The following is a 7,167-nucleotide window of genomic DNA, read 5'->3' on the forward strand; positions in this document are numbered from 1 at the left end:
GTTCAGAAGAAAATCAATGAAGCCATCAAATATCGGGCACTGGTTACACAGTTTTCAGAGGGAGGGAGAAGGGAGCAGAAGATGAAAATCTATACCTTAGTGCATTCATACCCAGGTAAGAAGACAAGAAGTACAATTACAAATTAAAATGGACTCCAGAGATTATTTGCCATTTTATTAGTACTAGTAGTTAAAGCTTGTAGGTATGGAAATACTTACGTGCAAATATGAGACCTGATGATTGTCATAAACAGAAAATAGCCCATGAGCTGAACACAGAATGACTGCTGTGCTCCTTCTAAATTCGTTTGTGACTTGAGTGAGGCATAAACATGGGATAACTTTCCATTTATTTGCGTCACCTTTAAATTATTTATTTCATCAATGTCTTATAGTTGTCAGTGCACAGATCTTTCACCTCCTTGGTTAAATTTATGCCTATTTTATTCTCTTGTGATGCTATTGTAAATGGGATTGTTTTATTAATTTCCCTTTCAGATATTTAATTGGTAACGTTTAAATATGCATCTAAATTTTGTGTACCGATTTTTGTTTCCTGCAATGTAAATGAATTTGTTAGTTCTAATAGTTTTTTGGCGGTCTTTAGAATATTCTATATACAACATCATGCCATCTACAGAGACAATTTTACTTCTTCCTTTCCAATTGGGATGCATTTTTTTTCTTGCCTAATTGCTCTAGCAAGAACTTCCTGTTCATTTTGAATAAAATTGGCAGCCTTGCCTTGTTCCTGATCTTAAAGGAAAAGCTTACTTTCAGTATTTCAACACTGAGTATGATGTTGGCTGTGGGTTTGCCATTTATGGCCTTTATTATGTTGAGGTATGTTCCCTCTATACCCATTTTGTTGAGTTTGTATCATAAAAGGATGTTGAATTTTGTCAAATGCTTTTTCTGTACGTATTTGGTGCTTTTAAAAAAAATGTTTCATTTTGTTTTTATCTTTCATTTTGTTAAGGTGGTATATTACATTTATTGATTTGCCTATGTTTAATTATTTAAGCCCAAGAATCAATCCAACTTGATCATGGTATATAATTTGCTACTGAATTTTGTTTGCTAATTTGTTGAGGATTGTTGCAAATATACTAATCAAGGATATTCACCTGTAATTTTCTTTTCCTGTAGTGTCCTTCTCTGGCTAGTGTCAGGGTAATACTAATTTCATAAAACGAGTTTGAAAATGTTCTCTCTCCTCTTCAATTTTTTTTGGGAGAGTTTGATAAGTCAGTATTAATTCTTCTCTAAGTGTTTGATAGAATTTGTCAGTGAAGTCATCTGGTCCCAGACTTTTATTTGTTAGATTTTTGATTACCGATTCCATCTCCTTACTAATAATGTGTCTGCTTAGATTTTCTATTTCTTCATGATTCAGTCTTGATAGGTTGTATGTTTCTAGGAATTTATCCCTTTCTTCTAGGTTATACAATTTGTTGGGATGTCGTTGTTCATAGTAGCCTCTTATAATCCTTTGTATTGGTATAAATTGTAATGTGGCATCTTCATTTATAATTTTGTTTATTTGAGTCTACTCACTTTTCTTGGTTAGTCTAAGGCAGTGGTCGGCAAACTCATTAGTCAATAGAGCGGCAAACTGCTGCTCGCGAGCTGCATGTGGCTCGCGAGCCACAGTTTGCTGACCACTGGTCTAAGGTGCATCAATTTTATCTTTTAAGAATCACTAGTTTGATTTTTTCTATTGTCCTTCTAGTCTCTACTTCATTTATTTCAGCTCTAGTTTTTTATGTCCTTCCTTCTGCTAATATTGGGTTTCATTTGTTCTTTTTATAACTCCTTGAGGTATAAAGTTAGGTTTTTTTTAGAGAACTTATTTTTTTTTTTTAATGTAGGCATTTCACTATAAACTTCTCTTTCAAAACTGCTTTTTCTGTACCCCAGAGCACTTGGTGTGCTGTACTCTCACTTCCATTTGTCTCAAGATACTGATTTCCCTTTTTTTCTTTGACCCATTGGTTGTTCAGGAGTATGTTGTTTACTCTTCATCTATTTGTGAATTTTAAAGTTTTCCTTCTGTTATTGATTTCTAGTTTCATATCATTGTGATCAGGAAATATACTTCATATTATTTCTTAAATGTGTTAGGACTTGCTTTGTGGCCTAATATATGCTCTATCCTGGAGAATGTTGTGTGCACTTGAGAAGAATGAATTTTGCTGTTGTGTGATGGCATGTATTTTTTTTTTTAATTTTTATTGATTTCAGAGAGGAAGGAAGAGGGATAGAAACATCAATGATGAGAGAGAATCATTGGTCAGCTGCCTCCTGCATGCCCCCTACTGGGGATGGAGCACACACCCTGGCATGCGCCCTGACATAGAATCAAACCATGACCTCCTGGTTCATAGGTCCATACTCAACCACTGAGCTATGCCAGCCAAGTGGGATGACATATTTTATATTTGTCTGTCAGGTCCATTTGGTCTACAGTGTTATTCAGGTTTACTATTCTTTATCAATGTTCTGTCTGGCTGATCAGGTGTTGGTAAAACTGGATATTCACATGCAAAAGAATAAATCTGGACCATTTTCTTACAGCATTTTTGATGTCCAAAAATAATAATAATAACTTAGAAATGTGTTAGGACACATTAAGGACTTAAATGTCAGACTTGAAACTATAAAAATCCTGGAAGAAAACAGGAGAAAGCTTCTTGAACATGTCTTGGCCATAATTATTTGCATAGGAAACAAAAGCAATAATAGACAAGATGGACTATATTAATCTAAAAAGCTTTCCACAGCAAAAGAAACAATCAAGAAAATAAAAAGGAAACCTGTGAAATGGGAGAAAGTTATAAACCAGATATCTAATAAGAGGTTAATATTCAAAATATATATTCAAAATATGAACTAATACAATTCAATAGCAAAAATAATTAAAAAATAAAAAATCCGAAAAACAAATAACTCAATTTAAAAATGGGCAAAGGACAATGAAATATCTTCTCAAATCTATTACAATGTGTATTATTTTTTTAAAAAGATAACAAAGGCTGATAAGGATGTGGAGAAAAGGGAACTTTACTACACTGTTTTAGGGCATGCAAATTGGTGCAATCACTATGGAAAACAGTATGGAGGTTCCTCAAAATATTAAAAATAGAACTACCAAAAGTTCCAGCAATCTCACTTCTAAGTACTAGGATATACCCAAGGGAATTGAAGTCAGGAGCGAACTGCACTCACATGTTCATTGCAGCATTGTTCACAATAGCCAACACATAGAAGCAACCTGAATGTCCATCAACAGAAGAACAGCTAAAAGTTGGTATATACTTACAATGGAACATTATTCAGCCTTTTGAAAAAAAGAAATTTGTGACAACATGGATGAACCTAGAGGACATTATGCTAAGCGAAATAAGGCAGACCCAGAAGGACAAATACCAATGACACCACTTATATCGGGAATCTAAAATAGTCAAGCTCATAGAAACACAGTAGAATGATGGATGCTGGGGACTGGGGCAAGGGGAAAACAGGAAATATTACTCAAAGGGCACATTAATTATGTAAGATGAATAATCCCTAGAGGTCTACTGTATAGCATATTCCTTGTAACTAATGATGCTGTATTACATGTTTTTAAATTTGTTGAGTATATCTTAAGTGTTCTTACCATTAAAAAAGTCTACATGCTGTGTGCTTCTATAAGGACAATCTACAGACAGGGAAGAGATCAGTAGTTGTAAAGAGGGTTGATTGCAAAAGGCACAAGAGAATCATTGGTGGGAGAGAGGAAACTGATCTATATCTTTTTTTTTTTTTTTCCTGCAAAAAAGCTTCACTGTTTCCATCTGGTCTAATGCATGAAAGAGGGCTCTCGCTTGGTTAAAAGAATGGCTAGTGATTTCGGGGAGAGGCTCAGGCAAAAGCCAGACACCAGGGGATGCAGAGGGGCCCCTCAAAGACCTCTGGGCTCCAAAGGCTCCTTGTCATGTGTGAGGGTGAGCTGTTCGAAGAGATCCTTACCCAGCCCCACTTGGGTGCTGGCCGCCTGGAAGGTGAGTCAGGTGTTGCCCATGTTTTTGATGAGTTTCACCTCCTCACCCAGGAAGTGTTCTCCCGGAAGTCCCAGAGCTGAGCTCTGTGCAGGTAGAACCCGGGCATGCAGCTCCAAGAGGGCCTGGTTGGGGGTCCTCTCCAAGGCCAGGGCGGCCTCCATGGCAACCTGAGATTGCCCGCTCACTGTGGGAAGGCTTCAGCACGTCCTGGAAGAGAAGGCGGCCACCGCGCTGGTTTTGCATCTTTAAGAGTTGCTTGGCACCCACGGCCTTCTCACAGAAGTGGCCCACGCCCTCGACAGCCACATTGTCACGGTTGAAGTAGAAGCCCAGGGAGAGGTAGGTGTAGCGGGCCCCACAGATGCAGGTTGGCCAGGCGGTTGACGGCAGCCTCCACCTGGGTGGAATAATGCTGACTAATTTGGGAGCCTATGGTTGCTCAGCAATAAGGTAAAACAACAACAACAAAAAGCCCACAAACCCCCTCCCCCCACCAAAAACAAACAAACAAAAAACGGTGTTGGCTGGTCTCAGAGGCTGAGGATGGTTGAGGTGGTTCCAAAGGTGGAGCCCAGGAAAGAGGTTGGAGCGTGGCCAGAGGCTGGAAGAAGGCGTCCCTGGGTCTGTTCCGTCCAAACACTGTTGAAGCAGGAGCCAGATCCGGGGGAGGGAGGGCACTTGTTCTATATCTTGATCGTGGTGGGAGTTAATATTGCTGTACATATTTGTCAATATTCATAGAACTGTATACCAAAAAGGGTGAATATTATTGTGTGTGTGTGTGTGTGTGTGTGTGTGTATATATATAATATTTCAATTAATTTAACTACATATATATTATATACATGAAAATGAAGAGGAAATCAAATGTTTTACTTAAAAATTTTATCAAACACAAAAGAAGGCAGTATTGGAGGAGATGAAGAATAAAAAAAGATGTAAGACATAGAAAACAGCAAAATGGTAGAAGTAAGCCCTTCATTTTCAGTAATCACTTTAAATGTAAATCAATTAAACTCACCAGTTAAAAGATAAAGATTTGCAGAATGAAAAACAAAACATGATTCAATGATATGCTGCTTATAAGAGACTTATTATAGACCCCAAAACACAAATAGATTGAAGGTGAAAGGATGGAAAAAGATATTCCATAGCAATAGTCACCAAAGGAGACCTAGCATAACCACACTAATATCAGACAAAATAGAGTTAAAGTCAAAAATTTTTGCAAGAGACAAAGAATGAAATTATATACTAATAGAAGAAGATATAAAAATTATTATAAACAAATACACATCAAACAACAGGGCCCCAAGATATATGGAGAAAGCATTGACAGAGTTGAATGAAGAAATAGGCAATTTGGCAATTTTAGTCAGAGATTTCAATAATCCACTTTTAATAATGGTTAGAACATTTAGAAAGAAAAAGAATAAATAAGAGTTTGAACAACACTCTAAAGCAACTAGCCCTAACAGTGATATATCACCTAACAGTCACATATATAGAAGATCTAACATATACATATATGACCGAACAGCCACATACAAAGCACTTCACACCACAAAAGCAGGTACACACAGAATATTCTCCAGGTAAAAGATATGTAGGCCATAAGACAATTCTCAAAATATATGCAAAGAATGAAATTATATTACATGTCTTCCAATTACAAAGTAAATGAAGCTGGAAATCAATAACAGAAGGGAAACTGGAAATTTTGCAAATACATGGACATTAATCAACACACTTAAACAACCAGTGAGTGGTAGAATAAATCATTAGGGAAATTAGAAAATGCTTGGATAGAAATGAAAATTACCAAAACCTGGGATGGAGCACAAACAATGCTTAGAGGGCAATAAATGCCTACATTAACAAAAAAGGATGATCTTATATTAACAACTCAACTTATACCTTAAAGAATTACAGAAAGAAGGGGAAACTAAATCTTAAATCAGCAAATGTAAATATAAAGATTAGAGGAGAATTAAATGAAGTAAGAGAATAGAAAAACAATGGAGTTAATAAATCCAAAGTTGGTTGAAAAGATAAAGAAAATTGAGAAATCTTAGAAAAAATAGACATAACTCAAATCAGAAATGCAAATGGAGACATTACTTTTGACATTGCAGAAATTAAAAGGATGATAAAAAATACCATGAACAATTGTAGGCTAAAAGTTATATAGATGAACAAATTTCTAGAAAAATCACCAAAACTGACTCAAGAAGAAATAAAAATCTCAACAGACATATAACAAGCAAAGACATTGAATCTGTAACAAATCAAAAATCTTCAGATTTAGCACATAAAATTTCTGATCCATATGGTTATATGTGCCATATGGACCAGAAATTTTATCTGTTAAATCTGAAGATTTTTGATTTGATTAGGCTTTTAACCAAGATTTGCTTATAATTAACAGGTTATTTTTTTTGTTATTAATTCACTGTTATGTTTTTAAAAATTTAGCGAATAGGCCATATGTTGAAAAAACACTATAGTAATTTTGCTGACATAAATATTACATACCTACAACTGTAGTGTATATATTTAAATGCAAGAGTCACCACTCCTAAACAATGTTCAGGGAATGATGAGCAGGTGATCACACCTCGTGGTAATTGGTTTTGCTGTCCCGTGGAGCGACTTTCTGCAGCAGCTTTAATCTTTGGGGCTGACGTTCGGACGTGCCCTAAGCTACACTCCATTTGTTTACTCACAGTGACTGGTGAATGCACCCACTCACTAGACCTACTCAGTATAAATTTAAAACTACAGTAATACATATAGAAAATTTTCTGTGAAATTAAACTTTTCATACATATTTAATTTTAATTACATGCACATGTCTATATAAGTAAAAGCAGGTAATTGAACTAATTTGTCAATTGTTTTAACATAAGCATTTGGAAAACCTGCTTTATTATATAACAGACTTTCGGCTTTCATGGACACCCCCTTGCCTGAATTAGTCTGTTACATGAAGGTTTTACTGTATTTTTCTAAAAGAATTAAAATCAGGGACTCGGACAGATTCTTGTATGCCAATGTTCATTGCAACATTTTTCTCAGTAGCCAAAAGGTGAAAACAATCCAAGTGCCCTTCATTGGATGA

The 7,167-nt window shown here is 35.8% G+C and overlaps 1 pseudogene across 1 annotated transcript; it reads right to left on the bottom strand.

Moving 5' to 3' along the window:
• Positions 1 to 3,946: 3,946 nt before the first annotated feature.
• On the bottom strand, positions 3,947 to 6,760 carry LOC308246883 (ferritin light chain-like; annotated as a pseudogene). The gene is made up of 2 exons: positions 6,664 to 6,760; positions 3,947 to 4,475 (listed from the first exon to the last, which is right to left on the bottom strand). The product of its transcript is annotated as a ferritin light chain-like (transcript).
• Positions 6,761 to 7,167: the final 407 nt, after the last annotated feature.

This window comes from Plecotus auritus (assembly GCF_963455305.1).
Source record: "Plecotus auritus genome assembly, chromosome: 4".
Classification (NCBI taxonomy): Eukaryota; Metazoa; Chordata; class Mammalia; order Chiroptera; family Vespertilionidae; genus Plecotus; species Plecotus auritus.